We start from the raw sequence: 12,749 nt of genomic DNA, 5'->3' as shown, positions 1-12,749 counted from the left end.
TTACTAATAGAGGTTAAATTACTTTTAGTAGTACATGCCATTAGCATTTATTTGTTAATTTTGCACACTTTCAGTGATCTAGTGACTTCTTTGACAATGCCTGATGGGTGTGAGCACATCAGACAGCTGTGACTTCATACTGACTGTGTCTGGGAGAGTTGTCTGTCAGCAGAATTTGTTGTCGTTCTTAGAAGGTTTGTGATCAGAGTGAACAAAGCTGACAGTAAAACACACTGAAAGGTATGTCAACTGTTGTCATTCTTGTTTGAGAAACTTGTTTTCATCAATCCAGATCACCCTGCAATTAGGAAAGAAGGCAATTATTAGTTAAGACCTTTGAATTGTCTCACATGTATCTGCATATCTAAGTTACCATCAGAATTACTCATCCAAAACTTTTCTACTCTGGAGTCAGGAAACATAGATGTCTCCAATTTAGGCCAAATAAATACCCCTGTCTGTAAACCAGGCAGGTTCAGAGGAATACAGAGCTGTAGGACAGTGACCATTCTCTGTACATATATAAGCTTTGAATTCTGCAGGAGATCTGGGGAGAGGCAAAATCTATTCCTGTAACTTCACCTGTGGATACTGCTCCAAACATGGCATCAAAGCAGCGCAATTTTGGATTTCAAAGGTACTAAACACGGGGAAGGGAAATTCCTGTGGCATCTTGGGTTTTGACTGTCAGGTGCATACACGTTCAAAATACGGAAAGAATCATCTGGTAACTTTTTATATTAAGCAGCTATATTCTAGTTATTACTACTTAAATAATGACATTTTTATGATATTCACACATTTCCAACTCATCCAACACTGTTCTAATTATCAGATGAATTCTTAATAATCTCTTGTGTTCAGGTGTGAATATCAGTGAAACAACACAAGGAAATTTTTTATTCTGAGAAACTGAAAACTATTGACATGGAGGCACTGTGTTGCAAAAACCTTACCTTCCCTGTTCACATTTTGTCATGTAAGAAGTTCAGACAAACAGGCATCTTCCTGTTTGTCATTTGCTGTTCAAACTTTAACAGTATTTCTTATACAGCAGTTCCTCATTGTGGCCTAAATGCACGTCGTTCATGGATACTTCCTAGTTTGGGATTTTTTTCATTTTCCCCTTTATAGGACATTTGCAGGTTATTCATAATGTCCTACCTACATTTTTGCTCAACAAAATTTTCTGAACATAGGATCTTTAAGCTGTGACAAACTGCAGTTGTTTTGAAATCACTGCTTCAGGCAGATGTTTGCCTCGGGCTTAGTTCTTTGTTTTCCAAAAGAATTTCTGTGAAGAAATTGATATGTCATCTCTTTTAGTAATATATGAATAAAATACTGTTTTCCCCAGTTAGAACCTTAAAACCATTTTGCTTTCTTTTTCTCATGCAAAAGAGAGATCAGAAACCAAGACTACCTGGATATTTGACCAAGGTGTAAATGCTATGATAAGGAAAGGGAAGGTATAACTTTGGGCACGTGTGCTTGATAAAGCCTTAGCACAAATCATCTTTGAACTCTAGGCTTGAACTCTGTAATTTTCAAAGAGCAATAAATAAGTTCCAAAAGAGCTCAGTCAGAAGAGGTGTTGGGGAAAATAGTCTTTCCTTGCACTGAGCCTTTGCTGTGAGTTCCAGACTGAGCAGAGAAGTGAAATGTTTACTACCAAATTATTTAGGTGCTAAAGTAGCCTAAAATGGCAGTTGCATGGTTGCAGAGTTTGACATAAGTTGATGAAGGAGATAAGGGCTGTCCTAGGTGACCAAGGAAACAGCAGCAGGAATTCCTGGCTGGGAGGCAGGAATTTGCAATCACAGCAAGTCTGTACACCTTCATCCTGTGTGGAGGTGCTGTGACTGAAGCTGTAGTTGTACCTACTACTGTGCAAAAGTATTTCCACGTTGGGACTACATCCTTTTACCTAAACCACATAATGGATATTGAAACAGAACAGGTTCTTTCTTGAATACACAGAGTAATTTATACCCTTGCATGTACTTGCTGTGGATTAATGTTATGTTAACTTCCATCCACATCTGCACTCTAAATCGCTCAAATTCAAAGCAGGGATTTGGGAAGGCTAAATTGGAAATCAGTTATAGCCATGTTGGGAAATGAGTAAAGCATGAGTAAGAGATGGAGTCACTGTAAAGGTCTGATACTCTGGAGAGACTGATAAGCAACTGGGCAGACGTAGCTTGTGGAGGAGGAAACAAAGTGGAATCCAAGAATGACTCGAATATTTCATGTTCTTGGAACAATGTTGTTCTTTGAATGCCCTTTCCACCTCCTTAACCACAGCCAGTGAGCAGCGGAAATACACTGTCACCAAGAGCTGAAGTTACGGTGTGGTGGAGAAAATAATTGCTCTGTTAGTGCTCTGAGGCTTTTATTCTTCCAGTTTGTTCATACTGGCATCAGTAGGAGAGCCCACTGTCTAATGCTTAGAAAGGGTCTTCATGATCCAGGGATTCCTTCTCCCCTTCTCCCTTTTCTGCCATAACTACTCTCTAGAGAAAAGAAATCAGAAAGAAAATAAAATCAGCATCTTCCTAATGATTTAAAATGCAAACCATGGTAAAAACCACCAGGAGCCAGGAAAGTGAGATCTAAACCTGCTTCTCATACTCACGCAGAGACTTTGCATTATCTCGTCAAAACATTCCCAGCTAAGGAAGGTTTTCCAATCTGGTTTTTTTTCCCCTTCCTTTTCTCTTGTTTTACTCGAGCATTGTTAATCATTCCATGCACAGTTGGTGAGTGCTTTCAACATCCATTGGGAGGCCCATATAGGTTCCACATGTATTTTTATGGCACTTGGCTAGCTAGAAGAGCAGTTTTCCTTCAGCTCATGTAATTCAATGTAATCATCATGCAGAATATGGAAGATACATCTACACACTGAAAAACAGGTTTTGAACGTGCAGCCTGAATTGTTTACTTGACTACAGGTCTTTTATTTTATATATAGCACCTTTTTTCATGATGCCCTGAGGGTATAAGGCAAAATGTGTGGAGAAATAGAGTCATTCTGCAAGACCTGCTAACAGCTGGGAAAAAAACACATTCTTTTAGGCAGGGAGGATCTTTCTCAGGTCCAACATGGACAATGTCACATAAAGAACTAACCTATACTCAGTATTTAATTTTTTGACTCTGTTTCACATCTGAAGGGCTTGTGTGCCCACAGGCACATCTATATTTTTCAGTTAATCAGTTTCTGACAGGATTTAATGAATCTCCAGAGGTTTTGCCTAAATTCCATGGCCTGTTCATTGGCTCATAGATCACGGGTACATGACCTGTCACTTCACAGTATACCCTTGTCTCTGTCTGTTTGACAGATGGAGCCCAAGCTCCTCTTATGAAACATCAACCAGGCTGAGCCTTCACTCAAGCTTCAGAGACTTTACAGGAAGATAGCCTTTAGCACTGCAGCTTGCTTATTTCCTCCTACTTTACCAGTAGCTGTAGGAAGATTGTCCAGCAATTCCTTAATCTGAATAAAAAACACCTTCCAAAAGAGTGTGTTATTAACTCACGTAATTCTACCTGGTGTGGGAGGGAGATACCAACATTTTCTCAAGGACTTGGGTATAAACATTTCCAATGACACAGCTACTCCTGCCAGCCCCTGATATGTCAGCAGAGAGGATAATCACTTAAGGAGTGAGAAAGTCACTAACTCCTCTGTCAAATTCAAAACTTTCTGTGAGAGCATCCCATGGTAACACATCGTTTCCGTTGCTTGAAAGGGCTCTTTGGAAGCTGTTCCACGGGAAAAGGGTTTCCCTCCAGCCCAGCTCTAAGTGGGAAGCACTCAGCGTCTGTGCCCAGCTGGAAGCATATCCAGCTGCCACAACATTTCAGTAAATTCCCATGTTTGTGTAGTTCAGCTGTAGACAAATTCACCAGTTTGTGTAGGCCCAATTAAACTATATGATCTCTTTTTCAATACAGTGTAAGCACACATAATCTAAACACCTCCTTGATGCCCTCTGCATCACCTATTTACATCATGCATAAATAGAGGAACCTATCACATCACTCATTCATGACAGCACTTACCTTTGACAAACTAGGTGATTAAAATACTGTATTTCCCCCTAAAGGAAGACCAGGAGGTTTTAAAGGGGTAAAATTCTATATGGTTTCATTTATTCTGGAAAATACTTGTTTTAAAACAAAAAAGACTTGTTTTTAAAGTGAAGTCAAGTCAGGTCAAAATATAAAAGTACCCTTTTAAATTCTAAAATCTTCACTTTATTCCTACATGCAAAAACTTAAATAACCTTTCAAGGCTAATGAGAACTCCAACCAAATGACAGATGTATTTGGACATAAATGTCACACCCAGTGGAATTAAAAGGAAATAAATAGTAATTTAACAGTGTTGGCAAGCTGCGTTTTTGACTGTGTAGCACCACCAGCATATTTTACATGTGTATCATAGTCATGAATAAGCCAGAGCAGACACACATTCACAGACCAGTTTTGATTTCCAATAAGGCTACATGCTCATTTTCTTTCCCCCACCCTTTTCAGCTAATAAGGGAGCCAAGGGAACAAACTGATCCTCGTCTCTTTGGAACAAATGTTACCTCCAGATTCTCACGATTTATCTTCACAGGCTGGTAAGACTCCAGGACACAGGGGAAAAAAAATCCTTTCCTAATGATAAGTTATTCCTGACATTTGAATTGCTTGTTATTTATTACAGACATAAAACCCTGATACCAAAGATGGCACTTAAAATTATCATCATCACTAATGATGTGCCTGGGGCTGGAGGGCTCGAGCTGAGCTCCCTGTTCAAGGGAGTTTTCTGAGCATGCTAAAATAGGCAGTAAGTTCTTTCCCACACCACTGCCATGCACAGAACATGTCCCTGCTTTCCAGGGAACGTGTTCTGACATCCATCTGATAGTTTAATGATATCCCTCTTTAAGAGACCAGAGGCACAGAAAAGATTTTTGTTTCTGGATTCATGGTGACTTCTGGAAGTAATAAGAATTGTTTCCTCCTCTTCACAAGGAAGAACAAACCCTTTGAATCTAGCTGCTGCAGGTCACAGCTTGATCGGTTTGTTTGACCATCTTCATATTCATGGAATCAGAAACACAGAATGGTTTGGGTTGGAAGGGAACTTAAAGCTCATCTAGTCCCACCCCCTGCCATGGGCAGGGACACCTTCCACTAGCCCAGGTTGCTCCAAGCCCCGTCCAGCCTGGCCTTGGACCCTTCCAGGGATGGAGCATCTACTGTTTCTCTGGGCCTCACCACCCTCACAGGGAACAATTTCACTTCCAGGGATAGGGAGTCCACAGTGTCCCTGAAAAACTCCTACTCAAATTTTCATGTTTGCTCTTCCAACCTTTCAGACTCCTTCCTTCCCTACTGACACATGGAAGGCTTTCTCCTTTGTCCAGTAGCAAACACAGTGACACAGATTTTGAAAGAAAACTTCCTCTAAGCAGTGCTCTTCTCTCGTTTACTGGTCTTAATGCAGGAAGAGTTGGTCTATAAAGTAGCATCATCCTGCTCTTCATTTCACATACATCCATAAAATTTTGCATATATGAACATATGTAGAAACTTCTTAACCAGGATATGTAGTGTGGTGTTGAAAATGGTGCCCCAATTTCTGCACAAAACTGAAGTCGTAGTTCTTCTGTGCCCTTTGGCACTGGGTGCTCCAGTCTGGTGTCAAAATTTCCTCCCCTTTCCCTCTCAAATTACAAAAAGGGTAACTGAGCTGATAAGCCCCAAAACTTTGGGGGAACCTAAACAGAGATATTTACCCAGCCACACCTGGGTAGATACCACACCTGGTTGCTTAGTCTATGTCTGCCAAGGAAGAGTGTTCTCTCTCCAGAAGCAGAAATACAGGATCTAATTAAAAAGGGAGGAAGACCCAACTGGTTAAGCTCTCTTCATCGTTCCTTCCCAGTTATCATCTATTTTCCACTCCTGTTTTTGTGCAGTTCTTTCCTAGCACAACACGCTGCAACCACGAGATCAAGGCTCTTCATGCATTTCCCTGTTTTTCCTTTCTGTAGATTTGAGGTAATGATCTTGCTGTCCTGCCGACCTGTTGGAATGATTCAATATGTGCTCACAAGAATCATAACAGTATAGGCTATTTCCTGAACTCCCTTTAGACCACTCATCCCACATTTGGAAAATATGTTTTAAAGGAAAAAAAGGACACAAGCCACAAAAGTGCTCCCCATTACAAGTTTATTGTATTTATTTAGTATGCCTTGGTGAGGGGCTCTGAGTTGTGCACAAACAAACAGATCCTGTTGCTCCTTGTCATGATAAAGTACAACATAATGCACAAAGAAGTGCTCCAGTGCCCCGATCTGAGTGCGAGAGTGGAAGCTCCATCCTCTTCACTTCCATTACAGAATAATTCACTGTTTTTGAGGACCTATTTATCAACTCCTTGACGAGCCCAGATTGTGTCCTAACAAGCCCAAAACCACCACCCCCCCTTCATCAGTATCAGGGTTCAGAATCCAGATGGAGAAGTAGGAAAACAAAAGAGCCTTTAGAGACCCATTTTACCACCATTGTAAACGATGTCTGACCATACAGTGCGTCTGCTGTACTCCATGTCCTGCAAGTGTTGATCTGAGTTGGTTATGCTCCGGACCTCCTTAACTTTAGCATTTTCCCCCACAGCTCTTCCTGAGGCATCTCAAGTTCATGGGGATGGTTTTGAAGTCAGTTTGCCAGTCCCTGATCGAGCACAGACTCTCTGCTTCAGAAAGAACAAAATACCTGGTGAAATTGAGAGCAAACAAAAACAAACAATGGCAAGGACTAGATTTTTATGCTGCTTCAGTTGCAGTCAAAGGGTAGGAGCAGTCCCCAGAGAGGAAGGGAGTATCCAAGGCTAAGGAACATGAAGGACCGTGTCTCCCCCAGAACTCACTGCCTCGTTTTCCAAACCATGGAATAGCAGCTGTGGGCTGGCAATATGCAGGGGGATACTGATAATACTGGGGATGTTATGCCCCAAACCTCGGGTCCAAAGCCTTCCCAATTGCTTCCTGATGTTTAGACATTGTACCTTTCACCTAAGCCCTGCCACAGCCAGGACAGCAAACTCTAGAGAACTTGCAGAGAGGTTTTTTATCAGTAGTGTGCACTAGTTCTGAACACGCAGTTTGAGTGACCTGGGAGACAGTATTTCAGAATTCTTTCAGCCCTGTGTAAAATTTCATGTGTTTAAAGCACAAATACCATAGCTTATAACTATGCCTGAAGTCAAGCAACACTTTGGAGGAAAAAAATCAGTGCTGGAAAACAACTTTAGTGAGAACATGAGGAAAAATGAGATTAGGTAACAACACTACCAAGCATGAAAATAGAAAATTAAATCCCATGGTTTTCTTACAGCTGTGGTGAGCATCAAGTTCTCTGTCTTAGAAACACAGAATGGCTTGGGGTGGAAGGGACCTTAAAGATCATCCCATTCCACCCCCCTACCATGGACAGGGACACCTCCCAGGTTGCTCCAAGCCCCATCCAACCTGGCCTTGGACACTTGCAGGGATAGGGCAGCCACAGCTTCTTTGGGCAACCTGTGCCAGGGCCTCACCATCCTCATAGGGAACAATTTCCTCCTAATATCTAATCTAAACCTACTCCCTGTCAGTTTGAAGCCATTCCCCTTGTCCTGTCACTCTAGGCCCCTTGTAAACAGTCTCTCTCCATCTTTATTGTGGGCTCCCTTTTGGGTGCTGGAAATAACATTTCTTATACACCTTCCAACCTCTTCAGGGAAAGCAGCAAGGTCCCATCCCTATTCAACCCAAATTCACTTCTGGAGCTGTTTCACCCATAACACTGAACAAGGTGCAGGACAGCTGAGAACATTCGTATGACAACACCTTTTTCCTATACCAACACAGGCAGCAGCACCATTTCATCTGCCAGTGCTGCTGAAGCTGCCTGAGGCCACAGATTTGGACAAAGGTAAGTGAAATCTGCTTAGACAATAATAAACCTGCAAATTTATACAATAGCAAGCCCCAAAGTTTAGCAGTAGGCATTTGGACTTTCTTTTTATCCCTCTAAATTCAGTTCTAGAAGCTACATTGCAACGTCTGATCCTTGGAAGTGACTGAGCAATTTCTACTGTAGTTCCTTTTATATTTAAAAAGACTCTATTTTTTTTTTTTTTTAACACTCAATCTTGAGCATTTTGAACATGGAATAATTCATTTTAAAACCACTTCTTTTTATAACATACCACTCTGTTGATGGGGGAACTGGCATAGAGACAAATAGAGACAAAGCAGGTTGGTTTAGTTTTCAACACCTTATGCGGTTCCAGTTCTAGAGGAGCCAGGACCTATTAGTTGTCACTAAGTAATAGTGACATTACATTCCCTAAATTGTATTTTTAGGGGGAGAGAGAGGGGTACATTTGCTGAAAGAGTGGGACCTACTCAGAGGTCTATCCAAGCTGATTGAAACTGACCTTAGTCCTTTAAACAACTATAACTCAAATACTTTAAAAGCTATTTTATCAATTTATCACAATTATAATTGAAATTACCAGGACTATGCTATTCTGCTATGCTGCTGCCACAGAATTTGTCCATTTCCACCTTCCAAGCTGTTATTTCTCTATTGTATTCCCACCTGGAACAAATTCAATAGGGATGTCTGAACAAGCTTTACTTCCAAAAGCTGTTGGTTTATTCTCATGAAGGCTTCATTCTTAGAAATAAGACCCTTATCAACACTTTCTATCTCAGAAAAAGCATTAGTACTCCCTATTTCAAAATAAAATATTTTAGAGGGAAAAGAAAACTTTTCAATGTAAATGCAAAGAAGAATACTGCTTCAAAATGTCTACAAAATTTACAGTTCACAAATGTGAGTGATACTACCAGATAATGCTCATTGTGAATGACAATAGAATTTTGTCCAACTGGACACTATCACTCTTCCAAAAGTGCTAACTAATCTTGGCTGTCCCTGTGATTTACAACACTGCTAATGAAAGTAGTTTAGTAACATGCCCTGGCAAACAAGAGCTTGTGCACTGGGAGAGGGAGAAATATCCTGGATTGGAGGGAAAGTATGTGCTTGCTGAAGGGAAGAAAGAGCACATCAACATAAAACACACAAATAGATTTAAAACACTGTGGATTTTCCTCTCTGTTTCTGAATATCCATTAGTGAGTATATAAATTAGACTCACTTGTACTGAGAATTAATGTAAAAACTGTTGATGTCTGAAATATCAAGACCCAAATAGGACTAAAATAGTTTTAAGTTGTATCTTGGGTCTCTCCTTCAACTGATCCGAAATTGTCCCAACATCACTCATGTCAGAGATGCCTTCTGAACCCACTTAGCCCCCTTTTTTCTGTTTTGTGACAACAATGCTCTATTTTGAGATAATAGTGCTCCATTATTTTTATACTTGGAAGCCTCTCTTTTCTCACAGTTCCTTTTTCATGTGCAACAATTCCAATAAATTGGATTATCACCAATTTATTCCTGCTGGATAGCTCACATAACACTACTTCTGCTAAATCTAATAGAAATAACACCTCACCTGAAATTGTCACACCTGTCATGTTATTTGCCCAGCATTTTCCTCCCTTTCTGATTATAAAACGAACAGCTATTGATTTGTACAAGGTAGATACTCAATATTGTTGCCTTTCTAGCTGTGACACTGGCGAAAGAATACTGGTTTGGTTTTCTCGAGAATTATTTTTTCTTGACCATTGTTTCTGGTTCTCTTGGCTCCTGCCTGGTTGCTCCATTCCACAAGCAGCCTGAAAGGTAGACACAAGGAAAGCTGTGAGGCCACAAGGGAAATCAAATGGCATAATTACAAATGACACAAACAGTAAATGAAAGTCTTTCTGTCCTTGGGCCTTTTACATTTATAAAGGCTTGGGTGACTGATTGAATCTGCAGAAGTTAAGTAGATCTGTTTCATAACAGTAAGAAAAGTGAAGAGACTAGAAAGAGGAGAATATTTCTCTTTCCTCTTACATCTGGTTGAAAAAGAGTATTTTTTTTAGGCAAGCATGAAAAAGGAAATAAAAGAGGACTTTTCCACTAAAAAGAGAGTATTATGGAAGGGGTAGGGAGTAAATCAAACCAGAAAAAGATGCTGCCAGCCTGCACAAATGTTATGGCTGATTGTCAAAATTCAATCAAGTAGGAGAACAAATACATGGCTGCTTGTCTCTAACGAGAGTCTGCAGTACTTAGCAGATGACAAAGCAAATGACCAGCTTGTCCTTCACTGTGGGTGAACTGTGATCCATAGAATTATGGGATCGAGGTTGGAAAAGACCTCCAAGATCATGGAGCCCAACCATTAACCCAGCACTGCCAAGAACAACACTAAACCATGTCACTCAGCACCATGTCTGCACGGCTTCCTTGTCCATACACAGGATAGAAGACGTCCCTGGTGCTGTGCAGCAGTAGAGATCAGGTAAAACAGCAAAACTTAAGGGGCACAGTCATTCTCTCAGCCCCCAAAAAATGTTGTTTCTGCTCTTTTCTTCTTTTAAACATCATCTGGAGAGGGTTCACATTCACGGCTCCCTCTGGTTCTTCAGCCCCCGGCTCTTTGCAAACAGCAAGCTGGCTGCCACATTGTGCATAACCAGTAAAAAAAGGCGGATTTGCACTCCATACAAAAGTCAATTAGCCTTTGTTCATCAAATGTCCTTTTGCTGCTAAAAGCTTTCATCACTTGCTTTTAGGTAATGAAGGACATGCAAACTGCAGTGCAACCTTACCAATCTCATGGAGAGCTTGAAAGACAGGTGCCCAGCTGTCTCTCAGAGACACACATGCAGAGAGGGACATGAATTATTTTGGAGGTGCTGTAGAGGTGCCTAAATTCTCACAAATTAAAACCTTTGCTAGCAATGTGGCAAAAGAACCAGATCCACAGGCTGGTTTGTTGTTCCCACATGACTGTGATAAGGCAATTTGGACAAAGCCCAGCCTCATGCTTAGATTTTAATTTTGTCAGGACAACAGAGTGGCTGTGCCACATTCCAGTTGCAAGATGAAGTGAAAAAAAAATATGTTGAAGAACATCTTAAGTCATAAGATATTCTTTGCCATGTTTTAAGGCAAGGTTAGATGGGCCTTGGAGCAACCTGGTCTAGAGAAAGGACCCCTTGACCATGGCAGGGGTTTAGAACAAGATGATCTTTAAGGTTCCCTTCTAATTCTGTGATTCATATCACATTTTCCTATCATAGACATTTACCTGGAGATCTGGCCATTAAAGCAAACAATTTCAGTGTTAAGAGTTCATACACATTTCTAAAGTTTTTAAACCATTATGTCTGTTTCGGTTGAAACTATGCACAAGCTTCAGATGAAGTGTAGACTATGAACCACATAAACCAGCATCTTCAGCAGACTGCAATGGACCTCAGAAAAAGCAGGACTTTGCCCTTCATTCATGGCAGGGTATTGGAATGAGATGATTTTTGAAGGCCCTTTCCAACCCAAAAAATTATGTGATTCAATTATATGACTCTTTAAACTTAATTTGCATCAGTATTGTGTTTGGCACTACCATTTCAGATTTTATTCCTCAGTTTAAAGACAATTTTTGAAGATATTTGTTAGCATCACAGCCACATCTGCATATGTCACAGCACTTGTGAAAATCCCCACCTGTGTGCCCCATCTGATCATTTAATTGATAAAAAGTGTAGTAGATACTACTATGGTTGGCTACCCTATGGCTCCATATGCCCCTATGTGATGCCCCATATGCAATAAAATTTCACTTGTTTGCTCCTTATGAATAAAACACTGAGTTCACTTTAAAATCTGACCCTTTTCGGTGTTTTTCTTCCCCCCTGCTTGATCTCTTTTGTTATCCTCTTCACAGAAAATGTGTTTAAAAGTTATGGTCATTTTTGCAAATCTGTTTGATTCAAGATTTTTGAAAATGCTAAATAAGACCATCTAGAAAATAAAGATCAATATAATCTGCAAAAGACATAAGGAAGGTCTCCAGCAGAAGAAGTTATCTTGGGTTAAGTGGAATTAATCCCAGCCAGAGACAACCACTGCCACTTTATAAGGCTGGGGCCAAACATGGACATTTGTGTAACAGAAACCACACAAGGCATCTGAAGCCAGGGCAGGTTTCTGATGAAACACTGTTTATGATTGAGGTGAAAAGAGCTGGATTTCTTCCTCTTCCTTTTTCTCATGGAAAAAGTTGCATTCTGAAGTGGACTTTGTTCTAAAGCAGAACACACCAGGTTGTGGGGAAAAATAATAAATATTTAAAAAAACCTCTCTATGACAGAATAATCTGAAAAATTTTGAGCAGCTGAAGAGATAGATAAAGCCAGAGACTTGGCAGTCTTGGATGGAGAATGGGTAAGCGTGGAGAAGTCTCACAGAATCAAGATTGCAAGTGGGAAAGGCAATTGTAGTGTAAAGGCCATTTATGTTTCATTAAGGAAACAGTCAGGAAAAATAACCCCACTACAATCAGTCCTTAGCCTCACTTTGATTAACCAAGGTAAAGTGCCTTGATGAGGAAAGTGGTAAGGAACAAGGTCCAAGTCCTAAGCAGAAGGAAGGCACAGCTTCATGTGCTTTTTCCTTATAACAAAGCCTAAAAAGAGTTCCAGACATACAAACTCATGAAGAACTCCCAGAAACCTTTTATACATTTGAAAGTAATTTTTCACAAATGTGCCCAAAGT

The 12,749-nt window shown here is 40.4% G+C and overlaps 1 protein-coding gene across 1 annotated transcript in view; it reads left to right on the top strand.

Annotated features, from left to right (window-relative positions):
- Window positions 1-12,749, top strand: part of RPS23 (ribosomal protein S23) — a 427,277-nt gene that overhangs the window by 91,896 nt on the left and 322,632 nt on the right. The window lies entirely within an intron of this gene.

This window comes from Pseudopipra pipra, chromosome Z (assembly GCF_036250125.1).
Source record: "Pseudopipra pipra isolate bDixPip1 chromosome Z, bDixPip1.hap1, whole genome shotgun sequence".
NCBI lineage: Eukaryota > Metazoa > Chordata > Aves > Passeriformes > Pipridae > Pseudopipra > Pseudopipra pipra.
Note: the sequence above shows the minus strand (reverse complement) of the source record. Positions and strands in the feature narration are given on the sequence as shown.